This window comes from Chiroxiphia lanceolata, chromosome 11, assembly GCF_009829145.1.
Source record: "Chiroxiphia lanceolata isolate bChiLan1 chromosome 11, bChiLan1.pri, whole genome shotgun sequence".
In the NCBI taxonomy this organism is placed as follows: Eukaryota; Metazoa; Chordata; class Aves; order Passeriformes; family Pipridae; genus Chiroxiphia; species Chiroxiphia lanceolata.
Genome location: NC_045647.1, coordinates 18,474,959 through 18,490,709, shown reverse-complemented (window position 1 = coordinate 18,490,709; position 15,751 = coordinate 18,474,959). Strand labels below are relative to the sequence as shown.

The following is a 15,751-nucleotide window of genomic DNA, read 5'->3' as shown; positions in this document are numbered from 1 at the left end:
ATGTAACCTTTTTATATATGCAGAAAGCATGAGAAGTATCAGGCAGTTCTAATTTGCAACAATTAAAAAAAAAAAAATCACCTTTTTCATGAAAATTAATGTATATTTACCATTAATGTGGGCCAAAATCAATTCTCCACAGAAAGGAAGACAGATGTACAAAAAGGCTGAAAAGGGGGCACACAGTCACACACACACAAAAAAAAAAAAAAAGGAAAAAACTTCACGCTGCATTGCTATACACAACTTATCTACAAGCCTTATTTTATTGCTTATTCACAAACTTAGTCATTTTAGAAGCACCACAGAGAAAATATGAAACAGCTCTTCACAGGTAGCAATTTCAATTAAAATGAGAGGAACATGAACAAAGTAAAACCTGTATGTGATCAAAGACCTGCTGGATACCTGAGTCAAACAGTTATTTCAGAGCAAGGTACAAGAGCTAGTCATGCATATGGATGACCTCTCACAAATTAAATGCTAATCAGGAATGCATCTCAGCATTAAAAAAAAAACCCGTGGACTATGAAGTAGATCTGCAATCCTTTTTCTAAGCGAAGACTAGCAATAAACCTTCATTATCAATTTCATACCACATACATGTAATATTAACCTCAAATCCCGGCAATAAAAGCGCAATTTTCCCATATGGAGCGTGCCAGCTATTTCCAGACATCCCAACTTGTGTAATATCTCTGCAATCCTTCAGCAGAGCCCCTCGCTGAATGCAAGCAGGAGGTCAAACGACCAGAAGTCCTAAGGAGCACGCAGCTCTTGGGATGTAAAATGAACAGTCTGACCATGAAAGAAGAGACCTTCCCCTTCAGCCCCTTCAATACTCACCTTCCAGAAGGTATGGGAAGCACCGGGCTAAGCATCTGCTCCTGGTTGCCTCCGTGCCCTAGGACTGCCTACAGCCATCGCCTCAGCAGCCCTGGGAACCGACGTGGAATGCACAGGGAACTGCCCCGGCTTGGATAGGACAACTTAAAGTCGGGAAATGGGAGGCTGGGGAAGAGCTCGGTGCTGCCCGGAGCGGGGCAGATGAGCTGCCAGCGCCGCAGGCGGGGATCAAACGCACAGAATCTCCCTTTACATAATCGGAAATGACTCCTGTAATCTTATGTTTTCTCTTAAAGCGTCGGATGCTTCATGAAGAGCCAAAAGCTTTTCCATGCGGCATTCAGGGGATTTAGGGTTGATTCTTCTTTAAATAAAAAAAAAAAAATAAAAAAAAAATAAAAGTCTATCTGTCAGAATTCTTAGTTATTGTACCTCAGAAAGCCTTTCCCCACCTTGCCATAGGAAACGTCATACATGCTTAAAAGGAATTGCAGAAAATTCCCGGTTTCTTCCACAATATTTTCTAATCCATCTCAATAGAAAGGCAATGTTTGGGGTATTTAACCTGTGTGTCCTTTACTTTCCAACAAACACATTGAAAAACCATAAGCAGCTCTATATAGAAACCCAGCTGAGGATTACAGATTTTCCTAACATGAAATACCTTTGTCCATCATAAGAGAACATTAAACTTAGAAAAATACAACACTCAAACTGTACTGCTCAACATTTTAGTGTCTTTTCTGCGCCTCACCTCTGAAAGAAAAAAAAAGGCACATCCGATTCTTACCAGCAATGATAAAAGCAAAATCCCGTCCACGTGTTTTCCTCATCACTAAAGCACCGATTTAATCAAAATCAAGCCCATATGCTTCAAAAAAACAAGATCATGCTGAATTTTCAACCTACCGAAGCCCAGCGAATGCTTTCTGATGCAAGAGTGCCTTTTAGCTATGCAGTTTCTCTTTGACCTTACAGAATAATCTACACGAGTTGCAGCATTACCTTTGCAGAGATTCCCAGGGCATGAACCAAAACCTAATGCATCACTCAGCCTCCATCCACACCGTTCCCCCCATCAGCTTGGCGTCTTCCCCCCCCCCCAACCCCCCCCCTCCCCAAGCAGCAAATCGCCAAATAAACAAGCTCAGAGCGGAAAGGGGGGAAAGATCTTTTATTATCATCATCGTTATTCCCATGCTGGGGGGTGTCGCTACTTACTTGGCTTAAGGTACCATCGCCAATCCAACCGCGGTTTGGGGCTTTACCCGGCGGAGGGCTCAGGGCTCGGCATCGGCGCGGGGCGGGAGCGGAGCGGCGGCCGCGGAGCCCCTCTGCAGACTGAACCACCGCGGGGCCGGGGAGGGAGCGCGGCGCGGCCGCAGCATCCCCGCACCGCCGCTGCCCGCACCGCCCGCTCCCACGGCACGGCCCCGCTCCCCCCTACGGCACGGCCCCGCATCCACGGCACGGCCCCGCTCCCACACGGCACGGCCCCGCTCCCCCCTACGGCACGGCCCCGCATCCACGGCACGGCCCCGCTCCCACACGGCACGGCCCCACTCCCCTACGGCACGGCCCCGCTCCCCCCTACGGCACGGCCCCGCTCCTACAGCACGGCCCCACTCCCCTACGGCACGGCCCCGCTCCCCCCTACGGCACGGTCCCACTCCCACGGCACGGCCCCGCTCCTACAGCACGGCCCCGTTCTCCCACGGCACGGCCCCGCACGGCACGGCCCCGCTCCCCCACACGGCACGGCCCCGCACGGCACCCGCCGGGAGCGCGGCAGAGCCGCCTCCGACAAGGGGGGAAACGGACTGAACCACCACCATGTTGTTTGTTTGCGATTTTTAATACTTCCCTCGGGAGAATGACAAAAACGGAAGATGGCAAGCTACCAGGAATATGCCACTCGGCTGGGGAGCGGGAGAAATCTTCAAGGACAAGGGCTGTCAAGTCCTATCGCTGTCGTTTGGGGAGGGAGCGGGGGGGGGGAGATGAGAGGTTGGATGGGAAGAGGGGCCTGGGAAGGAGGGGAGCGGCGCATCCCTGCACCCCCCGAGCAGGCGCAGGATGCGGCGGGGGCTTAAACCCCGCAGTGCCCGAGCACTGATTCCACCCTGACAGCAACGGCAACGTCCGTGTCGCAAATTGCTTCATAATCACCTTCTGCAAAGATAACAGCTTGCTCTCCTTTCCCTTGCTCTCCTTCTGTTTATGTAAGAACAATGTTGATTCTCATGAAAATAGCAAAAAAAAAAAAAAAAAATCCTTGCAGGGCTGTGGCGTTTGTGCTGTTTGTGTGTTTGTGTCTCTGCCATGCCTTCCAGAAACCCAAAACCATACAGGAGGAACACACTAAATAGCCCCCTGTTTAGTTTGGTCTGGTCACATCAGCATATGCTGTAAAACCATACAAACACTACAAACATGCCAGAGCAATTCTCTGCTCTTCTCTGCCTTTTTCCTTCCAGCCTTACACTTTGAGGAATCACTGCATTTTATTTAGAGCTCCTTCTGAGTTATTATGTACCTGTCTCTTTGAATTCTTAGCACATCCAGAACTCAGAAATGTAAAAGGTTATTTCAATGGAATAACGTGTTAGGGCACTGCAAAAGAAACCCAAGTCCTAAAAATAAGACAGAAACATCAGCTTTACAAAGCATAACATTTTCTGTGTATTTTCTTTTTTCTCAAAGCAAACTGAGATCACTACATGTACCATGTCCAAACAGCAACTTCAAATTCATTCCCTCAAACCACTGAGTCCCAATAGTGACTAAACACAGGAAAATATCAGGGTTTTGGTAAATAATGCCTAAAACAGTACAGATAAAAGTTAGGATCTGTTCTGTAGCATCCTAGGACAGCAGTGGCTCATGACTTCACTCTGCCTTGGACAGAGTGGGCAGTTGCAAGCGAGCACACCTCCCTGAGCAATAATAGGAGTAGCTGTGCTGATGCTCTGTCATCCTGCCTTACTCGCTGCTCAGAATATCAATTCAGCCAGTTAAACCAAAAGTCTGCACTGCACCAAAATGGAAGCTATTTAAAAAAAGAAAAAAAAAAAAAAAAAAAAAAGAGCTAGGACCATTGATCAGGAGTTTTATCTATGCTGATCAATATTTTTTTAATGAAGTAAAATGTAAATTTGGACTAGGATCAATGCAGATTTTTCTCATGTGAAACTGCCTTTATCATTAGGAAGCTACAGGCAATTACATGCATGCCAGGACAGTAGATGCAGTGACTTTGGGTTATATTAAGCAGAGAGACGTGTCCCCTTTTCCTTAGCAAGCCTCCAGTACAAGCTGCAGCTGTAAGGAGTGTGCAGTGCAGCTCAAACTGAATTCCAGCATTGAACAGAACAGCAACAGAGCAAAAAAAGTGGTCTATTTAAATATGTTATGCTTAGGTCCCAGACCCATAAATGTTGGTGACCTCTACTGCTCTGTCAGAAAAGCAGGAAGACACTGAAATAGTCTGCAATTATCTGGCTACTGAAATTCATTTTTTTTTTTGGTACAAATTTTAAAGACAATTTGAAAAGCAGTAAGAGGTTGATTGACACTGTATCAAAATACATTAGAGATGATTTTTTTTTTACACTGTCTTTTCTGAAAGAAGAGAGGAATAGTTTAAAGAAATGAAACGCAGCATAAAAACTTCTTCCATACATTTGGCTGTTGCCAGTTTGAGGAGTGCTGTTCTCAGAGACTGTGTGTCACTACAGAAACTTCAGACCAGATACAGAACCATACTGCATTTACCAGAAAATACTCTAATTCTTATTTTTGATTAACAGAATAGAGAAAGGAATAAGAAAAGGAGAAAAATAATTAAAAAAAAAAAGTTCAAAGGAAAAGAAAATCATAGTTTGAACATATATACAAAATCCACCCAACCTTTCACATGGATATTCCCAGAGTTTATTTAACATAGGCCTCTGGTTCTAACTCCAACCCAACGCTGCCATCCTGCAGCAGCAGGAGGCCAACCACTACAGCTGAGCTCAATCCCAGAGGATGCACTTTCTGGAGCAGGAATTGAGTTCCTAAATTCTGGAGCACACTGGAGGCTGGTCCTGCTTGTGAACCAAGGAGCTGGGAATGAAGAGGAACGTTGTGTGTGTCCCTGCTTAGAGCTGCTAAGTGCAAACTCCTCAGAAATGCTACAAACCCTTGGTGCTGCTGAACAGCACAGAATGGCCCAGGATCCCAGAATGGGTCAGCCTGGAAGGGACCACAGAAGTCCAACCTCTGGTCCAACCTCCCTCAAGCAGGGTCATCCTAGAGAACATCCTAGAGAGCACGGCTGCAATAAATACCAGGAACTTCTCCAGTTCCTGCAGGAAGGATGAGGTTCCAGCTGCAGGGCTTGGTCCGTGCTCCCTACCCTCAAAGTTACAAGACCACTACCCCAGGGAATACCTGCTATGCAGATAGATACAACAGTGCTTCACAACCAAAGCTAAAAACAGCAATTCCACCCCCAAAAATGGACCATCCAGCAAATAATACCAATAGTAACATTCTGAGCTCAGAACTTAAAGAGTTGGGGTTTTTTATTAATTATTATTTTTGCAACACAACTGTGAAAAAAGTAACATTTTCCAATTCACTTGGCTTTCAGCAGGTGCAACTCAAAATGGCTGCAGTGGTGGCTGATGCTTTTTCTGGATATTTCATCATCAGATTTAATAGCAAAGCACTGCAAAGCAACAAATCATCTGAACAGTGCCTGTCCTGAAATGGGGGTTTGTCAGTGCATCTTCATGCCTATTAAAGCATCCAGCATCATATTATTTAGCTTTGACAGAAGAACAATTTAACACCTTAACTTGGGGGCAAGGAGTGGAAATGGAGCAGAAAAGTGGAATGGAAAATAGAAAGATGCTCCTTGGGACTAAGTTTAAGAAACACAACAATGCTTACAGGATGTGAAAGGAATGAGACTTGAACTGTTGAGCTTGAACTGCAACTCGAAAGAATTGCCTCTCCAGTAAAAGTTCAACGGACAATTCATATTCAGAAGCAAAAGAAAGAGCCTACCTAATTTCTTTGGAGAAAAATTTAATCCTGTGTGTGCTGGTGATAGACATCATAAGCACATTTCAAGGTCTTTGATAATTAATGACAGGAAACGCAGGAACATAATTTTAATTCCTCTTTCAGGATCTTGGGGACCAAGACCTCCTTTTTGGTGAGGTTGTCCAATCAGAGGAATGGCACTGGAAAGCAGCAGCAGATTTCTAATATTTTCCTAATCACAACCCAGATACTTAAACTAGAACAGCAGACTGGCAGCCTTTCATATTTTTAAATCTCATTTGCTACATTTTAAAAGCAAGAATTAAATCTGTTTTCAGCCTCGGTGTTTCTCCAGTTTGGTAACATCGTGCAGTAATATTTCTGCAACGAAACAGCTTGTGTTTCCAAACCCTGCAAACATGTTGTTATCATGGGAAGCAACATGACCTAATAAAAGAAGTGGAGGAGAGGGACCTCAGAACACTCAAATTCAAGGACTTGCCCTGCTGTTTCTTGCCTAGGAGATGTTAGTAGGTCACTTGATCCCACTGTGCTTCAATTTCCCTAACTATAAAATCAGTATATTCCCTGGTTTCAGTTGCAGCAGTTGGAAGTTGTTTGGTTGGTTAACTCTTTCCCACCTTGGAGGGAAGGTGTTTGACACACCTGAGTCTGCTCAGGGAAGTACTGAAGCCCAGGAGACAAGCAGCATTCCTGGGGGTGGGACAGGGTGATCTCCACAGGTCCCATCCAACCACAGCCATTCTCTGTGTGCCTTGAACTACCTATCTACCACATTTATTTCACTGTATAAATTATTACTTGTTCTGACTGATAAATTATTGCAGTTCTGATCAGCTCACTTCCTTTTCCAGAAGCCCAACTTTCTCAACATCTGAAAGGAAAACTACCAGCCGGCCACCACTGCAGTTCCCTCCCCTCCTTCAGTCTCTACCATCTGATGTCTATGAATACACAATTTTTTTGTCCTTTTATCACCTAAAAGCTATGCCCAAAAAGACAGATGTCTGCAAGGCTGGGCTGGCATTGCTGTCCCCCTCCCTGCCACAGTATTAGTGCTTGGAAAACAAAACCAGACTCTCAGGATCACCCAAGCAGGAAGAAAAGTCACTAGGCCACTCCAAGAGGAACAAAGCCCAAGGAGAGCAGAGCCAACTAGAAGAAGCATTAATAAGCCTGAGCTTCCCAATGAAGTTTAAATAAGGGGGGATGGGACCGTGGCACAGCACGGGTCTGGGACACAAGGTAGGGTGCAAGTAGAATGATTTATTGAGGCGTGCACAGGATTCTTTATCAGTTCAGGCAGGGAAAGGACCAGAGCATAGGGTGGGGTATGAGACAGACAAACGGGGAAGCAAATCAGGATAGGGGCGCAGGCAAAAGAGGGAGGAACGTGGGAGGAACTGGGGAGAGAAGGGGCCAATGGAGGCTGTCTCCTGTCTGCAGCTTCTCCAGCCAATCCACAGGAAAGCAGGGAAGCGGACAAGCCTGAACATGCCCAGGAAATACAAATTCTGGGGAAGCATCCAATGTGTATATACATAATAATTGTAAAGTCTGTATCATAAAGTCCTTTCAATCACTGTACATCTTTTTCCACTTCTGAAATTTTCCCCACTCTGATTCCTGGTCCTCCACAGCTTACAGCCACAGCCTAACCACAGCAGTGACAGGAGAAGCATCTTAACGGCCTCCTCCAAAGGGATCTGTACCTGCAACATCTGCTACAGCTGAACCTGCATCCACCACTGAAATCGGCTTCTTCATGATCTCAACAGTCTAAGATGTGCCTAAGAATATGAAAACTGCTATGAAAACAAGCATTCCACCTCCTTTTTAGTTTAAAGACAGAATCTCCCATATCACATGTAGATGAGAGAAGCTGTTGACACTCAGAACAAATCTTGATCCAGAGACTGGCCTACTGAGAGAAGGTTGAACAACCTGCTCAGAGTGCCATAACTTGTAGGAACTGAAGAATGAGGTAGTCAGTGTGCTTAGGAATCACCCTTTCATTTAATATGCATTTAAACCCCACAAATGGGCCAGTTTTCAAAACAGGACTTGTGCCAGCTCCCTTCTAGCATTAAACTTTACTTAATGCAACACAGTGATACGAGTAGGGGGACTCAAGTCATTTGTGGCTTTCCACCATATGAGCTCCCTTCTCTATGTTCTGGAAGGGACTGTTACTTTTCCCCTGCAGTCTCATAACATTGTTTCTTTGGCCCTGATGGAGATTAGAAATGTAATCTAAATTAATTTCAAGTTAAATTATAGGATTATACAGTCAAAAGGGATCACATCTGTTCCCATCAAACTACAGATTTCAAACAACCTAACTTTGAAGGATGGTTGGAAACAGGGATGAAACTTTGCATGAGGAGAAGGGTTGCATGGACTCATCTCTGTATCACACCAAAACTATTCTCCCAGAAATAAGTTTGGATCAGAATTTTAGTTCAATGCTTTCTCCTGATATCGCTGATGCAAAATACTACCACAGTGTTATAGGGGTTGTTTTTCCTTCTTACTGGCCAAGCCTCTGTACAGGAAACCACTTATCTGCCATTTGAAAAGTGTATTCAGAACAGGATGCATTTGAAGGAGCATCCTCTACCATGACATTGTGTGTGACAGTGACACAGAGATGAATCTCCAGTTCAGCACCCCCTGTCCATAGCCAGGTCACGCCATGATCTTGGATTGCACCTTAAAAAAGAAACTCAGCATTATTCTATTTCAACTGCTCAACTGTTACGCTCGTATTTCAGACAGATTAGACAGTAACAAATATTAGCACAGACTTAAACTACAAACATGGTCTGTTAACAATATTATTAAGAAAATGCATCCTCCTTTTAAAACGTTCTTTAAGCTTTCATGCTTCAGTGTATGGACTTTTCATACATACCTTGATATTCTTATTGTAAAGCCCATTAGGCTGACACAGTAGCTACCACTGTAGCCTTTCTATCAAATGGCTGAGAAGTGAAGCCTGGATCAACCTTGTTTATTACTCTAGTAAAAGCAAATTATTAACACAAAGGGAAATAACAGTGGGACAAGGTTCAGGCACTGCCGACAATTAAAAAGGGCTAACAGAATTTTAGCAAACTGTGAAATAAGGAGTTTTGACAGCTCAGCAAATGATACAACTATAATACATAATTCCTAGCAATTAGTCACCTTGAGTGAATTACTTGTGTTATGTGGAGGGGTTTTCCCATATAATAAGATAAACGTCTATGTTTAGCTTAGTGGGTAAAGCAATCTGACCTGTTAAGCTTTGTTAAGCCGCAGGTATCAGTGAGCTGGTGCTGGCAATCATCCTGCATGGGGAACGTGCACACCCAGGCAGCTCCCAGGTCAGCCAGGAGCCCCATCCCGGGAATCACACAGCCACCCCAGGCTCCTCAGGGGGCTGTCCCCACACCCCAGGGCTCTCCTTGCTGCAGGGCCACAAAGCCCAGCTAAAGGCATCAGCTCTTGATGTTCCTCTGTGTGGCGAGAAGAAACTGAAGCCCTCCTGTCAAATAAATCACTATTAACCTCAGATGTTCTTCCCTGTCCCACAGCCTCCCACCTGGGAAAAAAACAGGCAGTCTGGGCTGGCTGACATCACCAGGGCTGGCACTGCCACCTCTCTCTCTGTGGTAACTCCAGAGCCTCCAAGGGTTTCACTGGACTTGGCTGGAATGTGTTGGTACACTCCAAAATGGTTCAGACCAGCCCTGTCCTTCCCTTGCATGGCAGGATTTGACAGAATGGCTGCACTTCAGCCAAAGCAAACACAAAAAAATGTGTGAGCTCCAATAAATCGCTCCTTTCAATTCCACTGGAATATCTGGGAGTACCTCTAACAACAGCCATTCCAAGAGTTCAAACATGTGTGGAGTCAAACCCGATCTGAAATTACCACGTTAGCCATTTGTAGCTTTTATATATGAATATGCCACTAAAAGAACTCACAATTTGTATTTACAATTTATATAGATTTGAAAAGAGTGTTCAAATCCTTTAGCAAAGAATGAGCCTTACAATATGAAAGCTTAAAGAATTATTGGTATAGAAAATTTACTTACAACGTATAATTTGTACAAAAATATTTATTTGCACTTAACTATTAAACTAAATATCTGACACAAATGTTATCACAATAAATATACACAGTATATGAAATAAAAATACACTATAAATGAAAATTGGTTGGGAATCAGGCTTGGCTTTCTGGACTGAACCATGTCATGCAGATCCATTAGCTGTCTCTTAAACCCCAGACTCAATACTATGAAACAATAGTTATGACAATTTTACCAAAATACCAGAACTTTTCAAAGTAAATGATCTCAGGACTCACCAAGACCAACAGGAGAAGTTCTATTCCTTCAGAAGGAGTTTTAAAGAAATTCCTTGTGTTTGGTCAGACATGGGTCAAGAAAGGATTTTGGGGCAAACACTGCATGGCAGCATCTCCTCTGCCCCCAGGGATGCCATAAAGTAGCCAGGTGATAAAAGAACCAAAATATCAACAGGAAAGAACCCAAAACACTCTCATTACTTCACAGAGCCACGGAATATCCTGAGTCGGAAGGAATCCACCAGGATCATTGAATGCAGCTCCTGGCCCTGGTGGATCACACTCAGGTTTAACCTACCTCTGAGCACAGCCTATGAAGTTTGAATGATTTATTGAATACCTTTTCAACTCCCTTTCTTCAGAGGTAGAATTGTTGCTCTTTTCTGCACTAGCAACGACTGGTTTTAAGCACAAAGAGCAGGACGTGGCATTTTGCAGGGGAAAACAAAAGTATGATGATATATTTCCCTGCGGGCTGTTTGTCAGCTCACATCACAAATACAGCCAAATTCCACTCCACAGGGCTACAGAGACCACCAGGAAGTGCTCCAGGACCAGCAAGAAAATTTGGGAGCTCAGAACTCAAGGCCTCCTCCAGAATTTGCCCATCTGGATGAGTAACATCATCATCACCTTTTTCTAGGGCTAACTCACAGACATGATCTCTTAGCAAGGTTTTGGTTCCAAAAAATCTGTTGGATGTCCTAATGTCCAGTAATAAAGGTGCAGATTATAGGAATAAAACCCCCCCAGCCTCTGCCTGTCAAACTGCCATCCTCCTTGTTCCCTGCAGTATGCCCTTACCTGATGAATCTGTGAAGATCATGCTCGCATCCTGATCTCCATAAACATATATAATGGGGGGAAATAGCAATAATCAAAAGTAAATTGCTAGGGAATAAATATGAACTAGAAGGTTGAGAAAATAAATCGGCAAAGTTTGCTTAACCTACTCCAAAGAAGGGGAAGATGGGGGAAGAGAATTTAAAGCACTTGTAAACCAAAGCCAGAAAAGCATAATTCTTTTCTGCTGTTTAAACTGTTACAAGGTGGTTTATGCATGGGCTGGTCTGATAATTTAAGGTTAGTAAGCGTTCATCTGCCATTTCAGCTCAATAATTTGAAAGTGTCCAGCACCATCAGAAAAGCAGCTCCTACTCAAATTCTACTTGAATTTGCATTGCTTAGTAGACATTCCTATATCTGGAAGGATTTCCTAATAATTTCTGTATACAAATAGTCTTTTTTTTTTCTACCCAGTATTGTCCTACAAAGATGAACTGCATGTCTCAGTTACATATCTTGTGGTTTAGTTCTCTGAGTCAGACATACCAGTCTCTAAAAATATCCAGCTTGTATTTTCAAAAGCCCAAGGAAAAGCAAATAATAAGTAATGCACATACTTGTGTATATATATAATTGTATACAGTGAAACTACACCATTACCTTCAAGGTTAGGATTAAGACCTATATTTCTTGCACAGTGATGGCAGTGTTCAAAGATGTTAGTTGACCTTGAGGATAAAAATAAATTGAGCAGTCCTGCATCGTGTCCTCAACTTATTTCACTAAAGACATCTAAATGTTCTGTGCTTACATACCATAAAACAGTTAAACACAGCTATTCCATATTAATTATATTTAATACTCCTAACTTCGATCTGTGGAGAGGAAAACTGGGTTTCCTGAAAGCTGCTGCAGCTTCCAAACATCCTCTTATTCACAAGCAGCAGAGATGCTTACAGTGTTATATTTAGATAAAGTAATGATGAGAACCCTCAGCATATTATTTGTAAAATTAAATCCCACTGAGGTTTTTTTTCCTCTTACCATTTCATTAATTCTAGCTCAGGAACAACAGTGGAAGATGATAATATGTGTAAGAGATAAAATAATAAAATATATAATGAAACATAATTCAGAATTTCATATATAATGAAACATAATTTTTTGTAACTTCTGTGAATGGGAGAGAAGACTCAAATAAAAAACTTCTGAAAAGCACTAAGGTGATTTAGCATTGACTTTCCAGTAACTAATTCTGTAAAGAACATCTGAATGTTATGCTCAACTATGCTTTCAAAAAGGCAATGGTTTCTCAAAGAAACATTTTACAGAGGCTGTTAGCCTTTGATATTTGCTGTTTGACAGAAATCCTGGGGTCTCCCTTAAGGAAGGACCACACTTGGTGCCCCCAGCACCGGCAGCAGCCCAGGGTGGCACCTCCAGTGTCCCCGTGGCCGTGCTGAGGGATCTGTCTGTCCTGCTGGGTCCGTCTGTGCTGCTCTCACTGACCCCACGGAGCCGCCTCCGAGGGCTCGAAATTGTGAGAGCTGCCCAAGTGCTGCTCTCCAGCAACCTGATCCAGCTCCTATTCAGTGCACTCAGCACAGCAAGTTACAACACCTTCTGTTCCCAAAAGCAATTTAACTTGCTAGGGAGGAAACAGAGTGTGCATTCCCAGGCTTTGCCGGGAAAAAATTCACAGCGACTCCACACGGCGCTGGACAAGATCACGGTTCAACCTGTTCCCGGAGCTGATAAACACACAGAGTCCTGTAGCTGTCCAAAGGAATTGGTGCCAAGGGAAAATGGTGTCCCTTGGTTGCCAGAAAGGCCATTTTATAGCCAAATAAGTGTCCTATGTGCATGCTAAAGGCCAAAACACCCATCCCACGCCAGATTTGTAGCCCACCCCTCACTAATGTCACCTGAAGTCTTGTTGCCGATTCCAGAGTCCACAACACTATCCAGAGAAAATATACAGATACAAGAATGATTGTTTGTTATTAGGGGAATTAAAAATTAAAAAGAACTTTTCCTTTATTTCTCTAAAATAGTTGAGAAAGCATCTCTGTGACACCTCTTCTTCCTCCCTACCAGGATCATGAAAAAATTCTAGTGCTTCTGAAAACATATGTGACATCACTTATTTTGTCACAGTCTAAACTAAAAATAAGTTTAAATATAATTACACAGAAATAAACTCAAAGTCTTATCACATTATTAATAAACAGAATAAGTTAATTTCTTTTAGAGTATATAATTTCCCTGGGTGTGAAAGAAGGGATTTCTAAATCAGCTGAGGAAAGAATGCATTGGAAGGAAGGATGACCATGGTTTATGAAGGACAATGTTGGAAATCATCTAAAATCCCTCAATATGATGTTTAAGGAATCCAGTGGAAAAACATGAGTAATACAAATCAGAGATATGACAGAAATAAAGTTGAGGATCTACACCAGGATATTTAATTTATACAACCTTTGGATCCTATGTTTCCTTGAAGGTAAAAATAATAATCCCCACAAGCAAAGGGCAAACATGCTGAAATCACTGTCTGCAAAGAGGAAAATTAACCTCACTCGTAAGAAAATTCGGCTTTTTTTTCTCTTGTTTCATGAGAAAACCTAAACACATGATTTATTTGGGCAACATAAACAGGGAAAGTGATTGCAGTGGTGTTCCATCAGTGAAATACACTGTGTGTGTTTGCAGGATCAGCACGAGAGGAGCAAGTCAGTGATTTCAATCTTCCTGAAAGGAATGTTAAACCATTACAAGGCAATGGATGCCTGGCACGTAGGTTTTCCTATCCCCTGCAGAACCAATCCAAGTAATTATATTAAAACACAACTAGTGACTCGTGCATTCAGCAAGAAGAACTAAAAAATTTGCCATTGGACACACAAAACCCAGCATCCTGTTAAGTTCAAGTAATACAGTTTTACAAAGATTTAATGGTGACTTTAAAGAGCTCTTTGGATTTCTCATTTTTTTTAAAGGCTTGAGACCTCAAGATCAAGAGTGAACTTAGTCAGAAGTTTGATTTTCAAACCAATAGCTCATCTTTTATAAATATGGCATTTAATGAAATCAGGCATCAATTTGAGATTATGTGGAACAAACAGTGTGATATTGAGCTCTTCCCTGGAGGGAATGTAAGAGTGACATTCAGATCCTTTACTCCCTTCCTCTCTCACTCCATACTTTGTCTGTAAATAACCATTTCCACATTTATAAGCTCTAATAAGATCCCTGTGGAGATCTCTCAGATCTCCTACACACACCTTACATAAAATGTTGCCTCTCCATCACCACACAACCAGCTCCAGCTCAACAAGACTACCGAGATGTATATTTAGCTGTAAAAGAATGAAAGTTAGCACAGCTTATGTTCAGTTATATCATCCTGAAAAATACTGGAGTGAAGAACTGAGCAATTAATCTGTGCTGAGTTCCACACTGTCCCAATTACATGATCAGCACCCTAAAAGCAATGCAGGCATGTCCTCACCTATCCAGTGACCCCTGTGTTTCCACTTTCAGTAGCAGCTGCCTGTCACCAAGATCTACAGCCAGGACAACACCTTCCATTCAGAGCTCTGTTCTACTCCTCACGCTCAAACTACCTCCAAGACACTTTGTGGAAATACCCCCTCAAATGAAGTGCTTCCTCTCCATCCATCTGAAACATTAACTGAGGCTCTTTTGAGCTCTGAATTTGCACTTGCCTAACAACTCTAAATTCTTCACAGCATTAAAGAAGTGGGGGTTCACTCTGCTCAATAAATTGGGTGGGGGAGAGGGGTTGCTTCTTTAAAGCTTCGCAGTGAAAGGGTCTCCAGTTGGGTACCACAGTTTGTGTCTGCAGCAAACTCAGCCAAAGCCACAAACAAGCCCATGATGACAGAAGGGATTTCAAATAGAGGGTGACCATGCTGCAACAGGATTAGCTCAGGGCTAGGAAGATCTAGATTTAATTTCAACATCCATCTCAAATTCTCCCTGTAACCTTGACCAAGTGATTTAGTTTCACCGTGTCCGTTTCCTGTGTATGTACATGACAGATCATCTCCCAAATGTACAGTGAGGACAAACAGAAGATTGCTAAATACTCAGATGATATTTCAGGATTGAAGGTCATTCATAGACAGATACAACCTACCAGGTAAATATAAATCAATATTAAGTAGTCAAAGCGCTTGGGGAATTTTATTGCACTCTATTGCATTGCAGCAAAAATTCAGAGGTGTAAACTCAATTTCCATGTTTTACTGAATATAACCACACAGAGCTGAGGAGGACTACAGACTTTTTCCATTGAATTCTTAAAAATATTGGACACTTTCTTTTGTTCTCATGGATTAGAAAAACCTCAAAACTGTTCAAGGGGCCTTTGGTCCAGTTTTTAATCTGCACACATTCTGGTCAATTCTCAGAACACTGACTTATCAAATGAAAGTCAATACAAAAGTGAGGTCTGAAGAAACTCCACCCCAGCTCTTCTCTCTGATCACATGAAAGAACTCCTACTTTTCTAGCTTACCTTCCACATTCCATATTCTTTGCTCCTTGTATTAAAAATTACCCTTATTAATTAAATTATATTTCCAGATCTCTTCAGATATAAAACTGAATTGTAGCTGCTTCCTCAGATTTCAACTAGGATCATTTAAAAAAAAAAAAAAAGAAAAAAAACAAACCATG

At 42.7% G+C, this 15,751-nt stretch overlaps 1 protein-coding gene across 17 annotated transcripts in view; it reads right to left on the bottom strand.

The window, feature by feature from the left end:
* ATP2B2 (ATPase plasma membrane Ca2+ transporting 2) overlaps positions 1-15,751 on the bottom strand; it is a 410,328-nt gene that overhangs the window by 238,587 nt on the left and 155,990 nt on the right. Inside the window, exon 1 of one of the 17 annotated variants that reach the window (XM_032698700.1) lies at positions 2,068-2,253. The exons of 10 other annotated variants lie outside the window; for them this stretch is intronic. The gene's annotated coding sequence lies outside the window, so the exon portion shown is untranslated. Of the gene's footprint in view, positions 1-846; positions 1,191-1,636; positions 1,705-1,755; positions 1,948-2,067; positions 2,254-15,751 lie in introns of those variants that run through there. 6 more of the 17 variants (XM_032698685.1, XM_032698698.1, XM_032698683.1 and 3 more) reach the window with 6 other exon arrangements.